The sequence below is a fragment of the Dermacentor variabilis genome, chromosome 7 (genome assembly GCF_050947875.1).
Source record: "Dermacentor variabilis isolate Ectoservices chromosome 7, ASM5094787v1, whole genome shotgun sequence".
Taxonomy (NCBI): Eukaryota; Metazoa; Arthropoda; class Arachnida; order Ixodida; family Ixodidae; genus Dermacentor; species Dermacentor variabilis.
The window spans coordinates 21,369,508-21,383,245 of record NC_134574.1 but is presented as its reverse complement, the minus strand read 5'-3'; the positions used below and the strand labels follow the sequence as shown (position 1 = coordinate 21,383,245).

At 40.2% G+C, this 13,738-nt stretch overlaps 1 pseudogene; it reads left to right on the top strand.

Moving 5' to 3' along the window:
• Positions 1-8,460: 8,460 nt before the first annotated feature.
• On the top strand, positions 8,461-8,640 carry LOC142589105 (U2 spliceosomal RNA; annotated as a pseudogene).
• The last annotated feature ends 5,098 nt before the right edge of the window (positions 8,641-13,738 follow it).

Below are 13,738 nucleotides of genomic sequence, written 5' to 3'. Positions count from 1 at the left end.
CACCACTACTCGCGGCTTTCCGCCAAGTAACGCAGAACCTACAACCAACACACAAGCAACGCACGTACAATCACATGAGCAATGTTGAACAACGCGGGGTCCAGAGAACGATCACGCCGAGGACGAACACGCCACGGCGTCGCTCGGCGAAAGCATCGCGCCTTCTGAAAAATCCCTAAACGATGCAGTCCCTAGGCACCTAGGATCAGGTCACGTGAGGGATTTTTGTACGACAAATAGACGCACGCAGATGCCTAGGGACAGCATTGTTTAAGGATTTTTTAGAAGGCGCGATGCTGGCGCCGAGCGGCGCCGTGGCGTGTTCGTCCTGCAGATTATATTATGCAGATTATAAAGGACAGACTGCAGGCATGGGTAGAGAACGAGGGGGTACTTGGAGAGCTACAAAATGGGTTCCGGAAGCATAGGAGGCTAGAAGACAATCTGTTCTCGCTAACACAGTGCATTGAAATAGCTGAAAAGGAACACAGACCCCTATGGCTGGCTTTTTTGGACATCAAGGGAGCCTATGACAGTGTACTTCAAGAGGGCTTGTGGGGCATTCTGGAAACGTTAGGAGTGCAAGATGGAGTAACCAATTTCTTAAAAAAGATATCTATAAAGGTAACCGGGTGATTATACAATGGGAAAAGCAGGTTTCGGAGCCTGTGATGATTCGGCGGGGGCTTAGGCAGGGGTGCCCATTGTCACCTCTGATGTTTATGCTGTACCTACAAGGTCTAGAGGCCAAAATACAGCAAAGCGGACTCGGCTTCAACCTATCATTTCTCAAGCAAGGAAAATTGATTGAACAGTCATTACCAGGACTGATGTACGCGGATGATATTGTATTAATGGCTGACAATGCAGAAGATCTGCAGGAATTAATGGACTTATGTGGTACAGAAGGAGACAGGTTAGGCTTGAAGTTTAGCAAAGAAAAATCAGCCGTCATGATTTTTAATGATAACAGTTGCGGCGAGCATAAGATACAGGAGGCCACGCTGGAGATAGTCGATAAATACAAGTACCTTGGGGTGTGGATAAATAATGGCATTGAGTATCTGACAGACTACGAAAAATATCTAACGACTAAAGGTAACAGAAGTGCAGCGATTATGAAGAGTAGGGCACTGTGGAACTACAATAGGTACGAGGTAGTACGAGGGATATGGAAGGGGGTAATGGTACCAGGCCTGACTTTTGCCAATGCAGTTCTATGTATTAGAACAGAGACCCGGCAACAGTTGGAAATTAGGCAACGTGGTGTGGGTAGGCTCGCTCTGGGAGCACATGGCAAGACACCAAATCTTGGAGTGCAGGGGGATCTGGGATGGTCTTCTTTCGAGGGCAGAGAGGCTAGTAGCAAGATAGCATTTGAGGAGCGATTGAGAAAAATGGGGGAAATTCGGTGGGCTAGGAAGGTTTTCAGTTACTTATACACGAGGAATGTTGACACGAGGTGGAGGAAGCGAACTAGAAAATTGACAAGCAAGTACTTGGGCAGTAGCGGGGGAACAAGTAAGGAATCATCTGTCAAGAAAAAGGTTAAGGAGGCAGAGAGGGGTATGTGGAGTACAGAGATGCAAACCAAATCGGCATTGGAGACATACAGGACGTTTAAGCAAGAAATAGCCAAAGAAAATATTTACGATAACTCTAAGGGAAGCTCATTGTTGTTCGAAGCCAGGACAGGTGTACTGAGGACTAAAACGTACCGAGCCAGATACCAGGAGATAGATTTGGTGTGCGAGGCGTGTAGAGAGGAGGCGGAAACGGCGGAACACCTGATACTTGCTTGTAAACAACTTCACCCTGCAGTTGAATCTAGGCCGGCGCTGGGTGCACGCACGTGGCAGCAGACGACCCCAAGTGGGGTTCGCTGCTGCCACGCATGATGACGTCACAAAAAAAAAGTTTAATATAAGAGACATGAAACGCTAATATTTTGGTTTTATTGTTAATTATACTGCGTTTAAATAGATAAGTCGTTTTACTTGACGCCGTGTTTTAAAATCGAAAATGACTGTCGGCGTTTACACGCGCGTGCACGCAGTGGGGAATCGCTGTGGTTCCTAGTGGCCGTGTTGTGCGTGCTTAGTACTGTGTAGGATCTGCTAGTACGAATAACGTTGCTGTTACGAAGATAGGCAAGCTTTCAAGGAACTGTACTGTATCCATGAAGTGGCACTACATATCGCCTGCTATCGATTGGGGGTTTCGAAGAGTCGTGGTGGCACTGCGCCGCCGACTGCATGGTGCCGGCACAGATAATTCGTGTATTGCGGCGTGTGTTGCTCGTTTTAGTTGTGAGTGCGTCTTCTGATAAAACTGGATGCCATTTTGCGCTTAAACACTACGTAGAGACATTGCTCACGATCCACTGCTCGAAAATGCATAAGTCGCACACCAGTATGCATTGACGGTCGATATAGCATGCATATATACGTTTCCTCGCTATCTTTCTGTAACCAAGGGACCTTGCAAAATAGGAAAGCATTTTGTCGATGAACAAATTTCAATCATGCATTTCGTGCCTCTTTGGGCACGCAGAATCCTAGTAATTCGGGCAAGCCCACGGTCAGATACCGTGAGAATTGTGCACAAAATACAAGTACCATACGGGTAAGGAGTGGATGACACCACCATCATCCGTCTGTTTTCTGCGCAACTAATATGAATTGTGACCATTTGGCCCATATTTCAGTTCTGGTGTCAGCAAGTGTTCGTGACGAATTTTGAAGTGCGTGACATGTATACATCACAGTTGACTGCAGTGTAGGTTGCTATTAGGTTTTCGTGCACTGAGACAGAAAATTACTTGTAGAAGAGATACTGATGCGATGGCTTTTTCTTTTTTTTTTTGGAATAGTGATTGTCATTATATAACATGAATGAGAATGCAATACCACTTCACTCTCTGCGCGTGTAAACGTAGTTTTAATATTTTCCGAGCGTGATATATATATGTCATCGTACCTTCTGTCGTAAATTATTTTCTGTGAATGATACCCATTCATCAGCCATGTCTTCATTAAATTTGCAGTATTTGGGGTTAATAAACATTTAACCCTTGAAAACAAGTCTTATTTGTTGTCCTTTCAACTTTACAACGTCGAATATTAGAACACAAATGCAAGAAAAGAGATATACACTGAGGTAGTGTTTGTCATCTTTCTTGTTTCTTTTATTGTTCTGCACAATGTTTTCTTAATTATCACGCAAGACCAACTAGCCGGTTCTCATAGAGCATGCTTAGCTGCAACGAAATATTAAAAAAAAAGTTATTGAGCCCTTTGATGAATAACTTCTGCTATAAGAAAAAGAAAGGGGAAAGAAAGAAGGAAAATTTCATCTATAAAGTGACCTCTCTCAATGTAATTAGAAAGTAGGATTCAGGTACTGAATTAATTGCATCAAAATCATATTAAACAAGTGTTCATTGCCAGACCTGTCTGTAATTCACATATTTCCTGCATGACATATACCACAATGACGTGGTCACTCAGACAGTGTATGTGCATTAAATACAATGTTAAGGCTATTACACAGCAGTAAATATTAAGAATGACCTCTGTTATCATTATGTGGCACATTGTACTCATACTTCTAAAATGTGTAATCACTAATAAAGTTAAAAAATGGCCAGGCTTAGCTTGGTTAAGCCAAGAAAGCGTTGCATATTGTGTTGGGGCCCAGCTTTTCCTCCGGCTGTCGTGACGTCACGTCACGTGGTTGCGCTAAAGGTCAATGGTGGCTGCCCGGCCGCGCCCAAGGGCTGAACTGAGTGATTGCAATATGCAATGCATAAAACTCTAGTGTAGGGGTATGAGCCACCATAGTGGTTCATACCCCCAACGGTGGCTGCCCGGCCGCGCCCAAGGGCTCAACTGAGTGATTGCAACATGCAACGCATAAAAGAAAGAAAAGTATAATCCACATCTGGCAGTGCTCCTAGTGATCTTAAAGGGGCCCTCAAACCATTTTCCAACGAATCATAGGATGGCCTCATTATTAAAGGACATATCAGGAATCTCTTGCCACAAAATTTGTTCAAATCCTTCACATATTAGTGGAGTTAACGCATCGATACATGGCTTTCTCTCTCTTTTCATCTCGGCTAGCAAGCTGGAAGCTACACAGAGAAGAAGCCTAGAGGAAAAAGCCGTGCCCTAAAGTTGAGTGTCTCAGTAGTGAAAGGGCTTGCTGTGGCACCCCATAGCGGCTGCCCTAGTCTATGCCATGCAAAATGCCACTATCCTCTTGTACACCACATGTAGACCGGCAGTGCAAAGAATAAATTATTTTCCTCTGTTTTTGAGGTGTCATACATGTATAGGTTTTAACTAAAAATAATCAGTAATGTATTTCTGAGAATGCTCTCGCAATCCCAAAATCAGCCAATATGAAGTGCTGGTGGGATCAGCCGCTTGCACTGACGTTGCTTGATGACAGTGCAAATGCAAGAGCAACCTATTTTTTGCTGTCTTTGACATGAGATTTTAAATTTCCTGCTGTGTGCAATGTTATAATACTTGGCTCACATTTTAACAACAGCCTTTACAACAGATTGGCAATATTTTTTTGCTATTGATACGGAACAGTTGTGTGGTTGCACTGAACAAGATGAAGACGACATCTTCCCGATTGATAAAGGGTCACCATCATAGGCTTATGTGTAAATATATTGTAAATAGCCTAATGCGTCAGCTACACATAACACTATGTTTAAAAAGTCTCAAGACCCCATTAAATGATCACTTCATCTGGAAGTTTAAAGTCATCAATTGGAATGCGGCCAGCCCTAACAATTTCAGGAGGATCCGATAAACATGAAAATTGTCTGCAAGATAATTAGATGCATTAATGTTAACAGAAAAAATAAAGAATTCGGGAAAAGCTGCAATGAGCAAGCCTGCTTGTTACTGGAAAGATCGCATATAAAAAAGACTGGGGAGCACTGTGCTAGTGGGCTTTCCATTTCTATGTATGAAAAAGAAATCGGAGTCCTCAAGGCATACATCAAGTAATCAAATCCTTTTTTTTTCTCTTTCTAATAACGTGTCTGCCCATGTGCATATCATATACATATTTCATGACGACATTGTGGAATAAACAGCTTACATTGGTGCTTGTCCCATGTCTACCCTTTTATTTCATGCCATGCCTGCTTTTTGCATTCATAAATCACGTTATATATGCACAGATGTGTGCATACTTGGTCAGCATACAAGGCTTATATCACCTCGTTTTCTGTTTCTTTCATTCGGCACAGAGAGTGTTCGTGTATATATTGGCAAATATACCCGCTGAGATAGCGACTAATTCAACAGTAGCCTGCAATCAGCCACGTGAAACCCAGGAAAGCAGGCAAAGAAAGATTCTTTTTAAAAGTCCAAAAAAATAAAGTTCTAGCAGCATCAGTGCTTGAACTTAATAAAGCGGTCAAGCACATGCACTGTAGGAAGAGCAGATTATGAGTGAAAACATTTGCTTTATTTGATAAATCGAATGAACTAACATTTTTTTTTTTGCATAGTTATTAGGTATACACTTTAATCTGTACAAAGCATCAAGCTTGAGATTGGTGAAAAATAAAAGTATTGTAAATGTAATCACTCTCTATTATGAATAGAACATTTAAACAATAAATTTGTACACCATCACAAGGTATTGAAATAACATAACTAATTCACATACACCAATGCCTGTCCTATAAAATTTTAATTGCTTGATGTTTGTAATTTGATTGTATTTAGAACCTTACAGTGGGCTTTTTATGTAGTAACCAGGCTCAACAGATCATTTTCATATTGATCATCAGCCTATTTTTATGTACACTGCACGACGAAGGCCTCTCGCACCAACCTCCAATTACCCCTATCTTGCGTTCGCTGATTCCAATTTGCGCTTGTCAATTTCCTTATTTCATCACCCCGCCTAGTTTTATGCTGTCCTCAACTGTGCTTCACTGCCCTTGGCATCCAATCAGTAACTCTAATGCTCCACTGGTTACCTACTCTATGTATTACATGGCCGGCCCAGCTCCATTGCTTTCTCTGAATGCGAACTAAAATATTGGCTATCCCCCTTTGCTGTCTGATCCCGACCTCTCTCTTCCAATCTCTTAACGTTATGCCTAACATTTTTCATTCCACCTCTCTTTTCATGGTGCGTAAGTTGTTCTAGAGCTTCTCTTTAACCTCAAAGTTTGTCCCATATGTTAGCACCAATACAATGCAATGATTGTACACTTTTCAATGGAAGTAGTAAGCTCCCAGTCAGGGTTTGGTAATGCCTGCTGTATGCACTCCAACCCATTTTTATTCTGTAAATTTCCTTCTCATGATCAGGGTCGCCTGTGAGTAATTGACCTGGATAAACGTACTCCTGTACAAACTCCAGAGGCTTACTGGCGATCATGAATTCTTGTTCCCTTGCCAGGCTGTTGAACCCAACCTGTCTTCTACCGATTAATCTTCAACCCCACTCTTACACTTTCTTGGTTATGTCTTCAATCATTGGTTGTAATTCATCTGCGGTGTTGCTGAACAGGACAATGTCTTCTGCAAGGGAAAGTTTGCCGAGATATTTGCTGTTGATCCTCACTCCTAAGCCTTCCTAGTCTAATAGCTTGAATACTTCTTCTAACCATGCAGTGAATAGCACTGGAGATATTGCATCTCCTTGCCTGACCCCTTTCTTGATAGGTAACTTTCTACTTTTCTTCTGGAGAACGAAGGTAGCTGTTGAATATTTGTAGATATTTCCCAAGATATTCACATATGCCTTCTGTACTTCTTGATTACATAATGTCTCTATGACTGCTGGTGTCTCTAGCGAATCAAATGCCTTTTCATAATCTATGAAAGCCATCTACAGGGGTTGATTATACTTTGCAGATTTCTTTATTACCTGATGGATGGCATGGATGTGATCCATTGTAGAATATCCCTTCCTGAAGCCAGCCTGTTCTCTTGGATCTCCATCCTAAGGATCTCCACAAATGATCCTGAAAGGTGCTCCATGTGAAACACCAAAAGATGTTCTATGGATGCACCAACTAGGCCTTTCTTTAGATGTCATTGGGACATTAGTCAGATGTTGAATCCTGGCATAGTCTTGATGTTAATAATCACTTGTTTGTTGATTCCACAGTCCCTGTAGCTCTCCAGGCATGCAATGTGTCATAGAGTCACTGTGAAACTTTCAATGCTTTATTGCAACTGCTTATAATACAATGTGTCAATTAGTACCTCCAGCAAAAAATAATGAATCTATCCCTACTTTACAAACCCTAGACAATCTTCCAATAAAGATCTCTATTGGTCTCATATGAAATCCAATAGGAAAACCTACAAGTCCCATATGGCCAAGTGTACAGGTCCTATAAATATTCTTGCCGGTGCTGTGCCAGGGCAGTACAATGTTCTATAACACAAATAAAATGTGTGATAGTGATACAAGCAGTGATATGAACTTGTATTGGACAAATAAACTGCTTTATAGATCCCAATAGATGCAATAGAATTAGTGATCATAACATAAACTTGTATAGGTAGCAGTGCTCGGCAAGAAGCAAACCAAGCGGACGCGCCCAACATTGCTGGAACTTCTGTGCCTTATTAAACACACTACTTTCTTGAAATAAGCTCAAAATTTGAAACAAAATACATTGCTCTTCCAATGAGCAGTTTTCATTACACCATTTTCTGTCAGCACATAAACATATTAACTGGAAGACTTTGCAAAACTTTGATAATTATTTAACCTATTGGCAATTATTCCACAAATTCTGACGTCCACTGCTGCTATGTAGCTTGGCCTGCAAAAATTATAATTTGACTCAAATCTCCTATTTCTCATAACGTGAAACAGACATAGCAGAAGCACACAGGATGAGTGTGTGTGTCAACGTGTGCATATTATAGAAAACTTAACACTACGTATACAGGGTGTTCTTTTTTAGCTGCACCAATTTTTTTTAAAATTTCATGTGGTAGATAGCACAATTCTAACCCTTGATCTAAACTACTTGATAAAGTGGGCATTACTTCTACAAGAAATAAGAATGCCTGACTGAATAATTAACTTTATTCTAATTAACTTCTTGTTTGTTACTTTATGGCACCCATTTCAATTGACAAATTGTAGCTGGTGAGATTGCAATGCGTATCCACTTGGAACACATTATCAGGACTAGCCCAGTTTCGAGATATGAATTTTCAAATGTCCAATGAAATGCATTGATGTTCCAGTTACCTTCGTGCGTCAATGCATAGAACAGTTTTTATAAGTAAGTGGAACAAAAGTGAATTTTTACGGCAAGTTTGATGCCACATATCTCGAAACTGGTGCCATCCTCAGAATTTGTTCCCAAGCAGATATGCCTTTCAAACTCACTGGTTACATTTTGTAGATTTGGAATGCCCACAAAGAGAGGGTGGTGCAAACGTAGACATGGCCAGCAAGGGTCAAAGTGCAGTGTCTGTTCTTATCAGCTTAATATCTGATATGGGTTCTATTTGGACCCAAGCTATTACTTATTTTTGCATGTTGCCGGAGTGCTTGAAGCCTGCTTCACCAATACTTTTGTGCAATATTTTTGTGTGTACCTTAATGTGGCAAATATGCTGCAGTGAGGGTTGTCAACGCATGTGTGAATGTACCACTGTTTGAGCATAGGAAGTAAGAATATTGGGCCTCTCAAATTAGCAAATTAGTTAAAAGACCAGGAGAATAATTTAAAGATACATTTAGAGACGTGTATCTGCCTTAAATACTGCATCTTTAAAATCAACATCGTCATCATCAACCTGTTTTATGTCCACTGCAGGACGAAGGCCTCTCCCTGTGATCTCCAATTACCCCTGTCCTGCGCCAACCGATTTCAACTAGCGCCCGCAAATTTCCTAATTTCATCGCTTCACCTAGTCTTTTGTCGTCCTCGATTGCGTTTTTCTTCTCTTGGTACCCATTTTGTAACCCTAATGGTCCACCGGTTATCTAACCTATGCATTGCATGGCCTGCCCAGCTCCATTTCTTTCTCTTAATGTCGATTAGAATATCAGCCGTTTGCTCTCTGATCCAAACCGCTCTCCTTCTTTCTCCCTTTTAACGTTACGCCTAACATTCTTCGTTCTATCATTCTTTGCATGGTCCTTAACTTTTTTCCCAATCAAGCTTCTTTGTCAGTGTCCAAGTTTCTGCCCCACATGTCAGCACCGGTAAAATGCGCTGATTGTACGCCTTTCTTTCAATGACAATGGTAAGCTCCCAGTCAGGAGCTCACGATGTCTGCCGTATGTGATCCAACCCATTTTTATTCTTCTGTGAATTTCCTTTTCATGGTCAGGGTTCCCTGTGATTAATTGACCTAGGTAAACGTACTCCTTCACAGACTGTAGAGGACAAATGGCGATCCTGAACTCTTGTTCCTTTGCCCGGCTATTTATCATTATCTTTGTCTTCTGCACATTAATCTTCAACCCCACTCTTACACTCTCTGTTAAGGTCCTCAATCATTTGTTGTAACTCGTCTGCATTGTTGCTGAATAGAGCAATGTCATCGGCAAACCGAAGGTAGCTGAGATATTCGTCATCGTTCTTTACTCCTAAGCCTTCCCAGTTTAATAGCTTGAATACTTCTTCTAAGCATGCAGTGAATAGCATTGGAGAGATTGTGTCTCCCTGTCTGACCCCGTTCTTTATAGGTATCTTCCTACATGTGTAGAATTAAGGTAGCTCTGGAATCTCTGAATTTTCCCAGGTACATAAGCGGTCTGTACTCCTTGATTGCGTAGTGCATCTATGACTGCTGGTATCTCTAGTGAATCAAATGCCTTTTCGTAATCTATGAAAGCCATATAGAGAGGCTTACTGTACTCTGTGGATTTCTCGATTACCTGATTAATGACACGGATGTGATCCATTGTAGAGTATTCCTTCCTGAAGCCAGCCTGTTACCTTAGTTGAATGAAGTCCAGTGTTTCCCTTATTCTATTGGAGATAATTTTGGTGAATATTTTATATAATACTGGGAGTAAGCTAATGGGCCTATAATTTTTCAGGGTTTTAATGTCTCCCTTTTTGTGGATTAGTATAATGCTTGCATTCTTCCAGTTTTCTGGGACCCTTGCGATCGATAGACACTTCGTATAAAGAGCCGCCAGTTTTTCAAGCATTACGTCTCCTCCATGTTTGATTAAATAGACTGTTATTCCATCTTCTCCTGCCACTCTTCCTCGTTTCATGTCTTGCAAGGCCCTTCTGACCTCATCGCTAGTTATAGGAGGAGTTCCTGTATCCTGTTCATTACTGTTTCTAATTGAGGTATCCTGACTCCTCTGGGTATTGTACAGGTCAGTATAGAATTCTTCCGCTGCTTTTACTATATCTTCGAGATTTTTGATGATATTTGATGATACCCTGCTTATCTTTTATTAGTTATATAACTAATATTAATATTATACTATATATAATATTAATGGTTATATTTTAAAACAAAATATAGCATAACCTTGGAAATTGCGATGCATAAAACCACACTTAACAGATTATTCAAATGTATGGTGATATTCATTTCTTGCATTCTTTGCCACTTGCTTAGCAACTGCACAATTCCTTTTTTGATAAATCTTGGAGAAGTTTACTGGAAGAAACATATAAATCCACTTAAATGTCCTCAGATGTTGAGAAATTTTTCATGTTGACGAAGTGGTCTAAGGGTACCGTATGTGAGGAGGGAGGGACTGTCAAGCAACACATCCCACTCAAGCACAAGCTATCTTCCCTCAGATATTGTGGGATCTGGCATTGTCATGATGAAAAGCAATGCTTCTTTTAATTTAAGAACTCTGCCCTTCTCTCCTAGATTGTTGTGCATAACTAATTGAATAAGCAACAGTAGTTTGCATAAATTGACTATTACATTGTTTTCAGTAAAGGATTTCTTGGGGAAAGGTTTGTGGTCATTGTTTTTACACAGCTGGCCACTTATGGGAGGCAGTGATAAAGGTTGCAGTCACTGAACTTTTGTAGAACTGAAATGTGTTGTTGGTTAATATATGCAGCTTTTTAGAAATGGTCATGAGTTCAGACATTTATAGATTGAATAGACTATCCACATACTAAGCACTTGGATGGTAGTTCTCATTACTTTTCTTAATTTTGTTAGAACTACCAGAGGTTATCTTGCCACTTCTGTGTTTGTGGTCTTCAAAAGTAAAGCGAAATGAGTGAAAAAAATTTAATGTAGCAGGCAAGCAAAACCTTTCAGTTGGAATGTTATTCCAAATGCCAGAAAAATATTTTGAATGAATCTCTGTGAGTGAACATCTGAATTGCTTCATGCTTATGCAATCCGTAAGGAGTCATTTTCTTAGAGTGTAAAAGAATTAAGATGAGTTGGAGCACACTTTTGCAGAAGCAGTGTCCCCTTGTTTTTAGTGGTGTGTGGATGTTTCAGATCACAAATATTGAATTGAATAGTATTTGCTGTTTGATTTGTATTTGATTTATGAATTGATTATTAAAAATTGTGGAATAATAATTTATTTTGATTATGTAAAGAATAACATTTATTGTGGCCTCAAAGAAGAGAAGGGGTAGGAACTGAGGACTATTCTGAATAAGTCTGCTGAAGGGAAGCTGTGGTTGCTATACATGAGCGCTAGTTCTTGAGCAAACACAGGGGTCAGAGGTGTTTGATTTTGGCAAAACAATTTATTATTTGGCCACTTGCATGATGTATCAATCATTTTAAAACAATGTGCAGTGCTTTAGTATTACACTTTTCTCCTTGAACAAACTCAACATTTTCCATGGCTCCAGATGTGCTATTCCAAATTTCTTTTTTTCATTACTGTCATTGCCATGGCATACCACGATAACTAAAAGTAGTTGTTTCTCATTTATGCGCTCCTCAGTTGACTGGACATCTATTTTGCAAACAGCATAATATGCATTTATATGTGCCTGTAAACAAGCCAAGTAAATAATGCCAACACACTTCATTTTTTACAACTAGCACTCTACACTTACTTTATATTTCAGCAACTTTAGAAATTCTAAATTTGATTCAGTATTTGGAGGTTGCTTTCCTCAAACATATGTAGATGCAGTAAGAAAATTTCATTATTTGAGCACCCCTACTTCTTTTCTGAAATGACACTATTAAATTATTTTAATCTCCATTGAGGGAGGGAGATAAAAAAAATAGGAGGGGCTGTTACATCACTTTTTGTGAAGTCAGACAATGCCATTTGGTCATGCAGCCCAAGCAACTTCTCCATCTTTGTAGGTGCTGTCAGAACACCCATGTAGGTTTCTGTTTCTATGCTACTGTGCACCAGCTTTGCGAGTCTGAGTGCATCACCTCTGTGGCCACAAAGCTCAGTATCAGCAACTGTGATGTATTTTAAGGTTACCTTATGAAGAAATGGAAACTACCCAGTTTTGCTGCACTTTGCATGCATAGTACTACGATACTGTGTAACTTGACAACAGATAGCTTCTTTTGTGTGCACAAAGAACTTGGAAGCGTGATAATTCCCACAATAATTTCATTATTTTTAGTATGCAATATTTTACCCAACTTTGTCATTGGCCATTGGTGTTTGCAGGTGTGCTACACATTTTAAATGTGGTACTATTAAAAAATAGGCTGAAACCTATTTATGGATGGTGCTGCATGTTAATTAAAAATTTTACCTGGTAAGAGGGAGTGCAGAACTTAAATCTGTTTATTGAAAAAATGTTTGAGTTCAACACAAGGTTTAGTAGATTTACATGGTAACAACTTGTGAATGGGGTGGGGACGTGGCCATAGCAATTGTTCTGTCTCTAAAGTGCTACCTAGACAAGAATAGATACATGGTAATTGAACAAGGATTCTCGCTGAAGCCATCGTTTTGACAAAGGGACTTGTCTTCATAAGGCCAGCAACTGCTACAGATGAACAGGTCACTTTTGTGAGTATATATATAATGAAAGTTTACAAGAAGTTCCAGGCATGAAATAAGATGGAAATTATTTGCGTTATGTTGGCTTATTTTGAGGAGATAACCTTATTTGGTATTTACAAAATGTCATTGTTAACACAAACTTAGCATTTGTAGCCATTTTCATGGCTACTATACTGAACTGTACCCCCTTCAGTCACGAATGATGGTATTCTGCCAGGACATTTTTCGAGCTTGCAGGTATGAATGTTTCAGGTGTCCAGAGTTCGAAAAAAAAAATTCCCCTCTCTAGGAATATTATTTTGCAAAGTCAATCGCGTCCTCATATGGAGACATCGTGACTCAATACTTTCTATCGCAAGTTCACTATGCCACTTTAAAGGAAGAAGGGGCATTATCTATTCAGGGTTGTGCGAGTGGTGCATTGACTGGTTGACAGGTTGTGATATTTGAAGAGGTGATCCTGAGCTGCGATGCACAGAAAAACATCGCATTTCCGGCAGTGGCCCCGGTTTCTACCACACACTTCTCATACTTGCTTTGCTAAGGAAACGGCAACTGGACTTGCTGGGGCCAGTGGTCCTTTGCATCCTACCTCACACAATCGCATCATGTTTAGAGCAAGGATGGTGACTCAAAATGAGCTATTCAGGTTGGACATTAAAAGAAAATGCTAAATTGCAGCACAGACAAAATTCTCAAATACAAAAACAGAAAACAGTCTGTACTGCTTCTGCAGGTCAACTTCGCCCAAACAAAATTCTGTTGTTCTGGG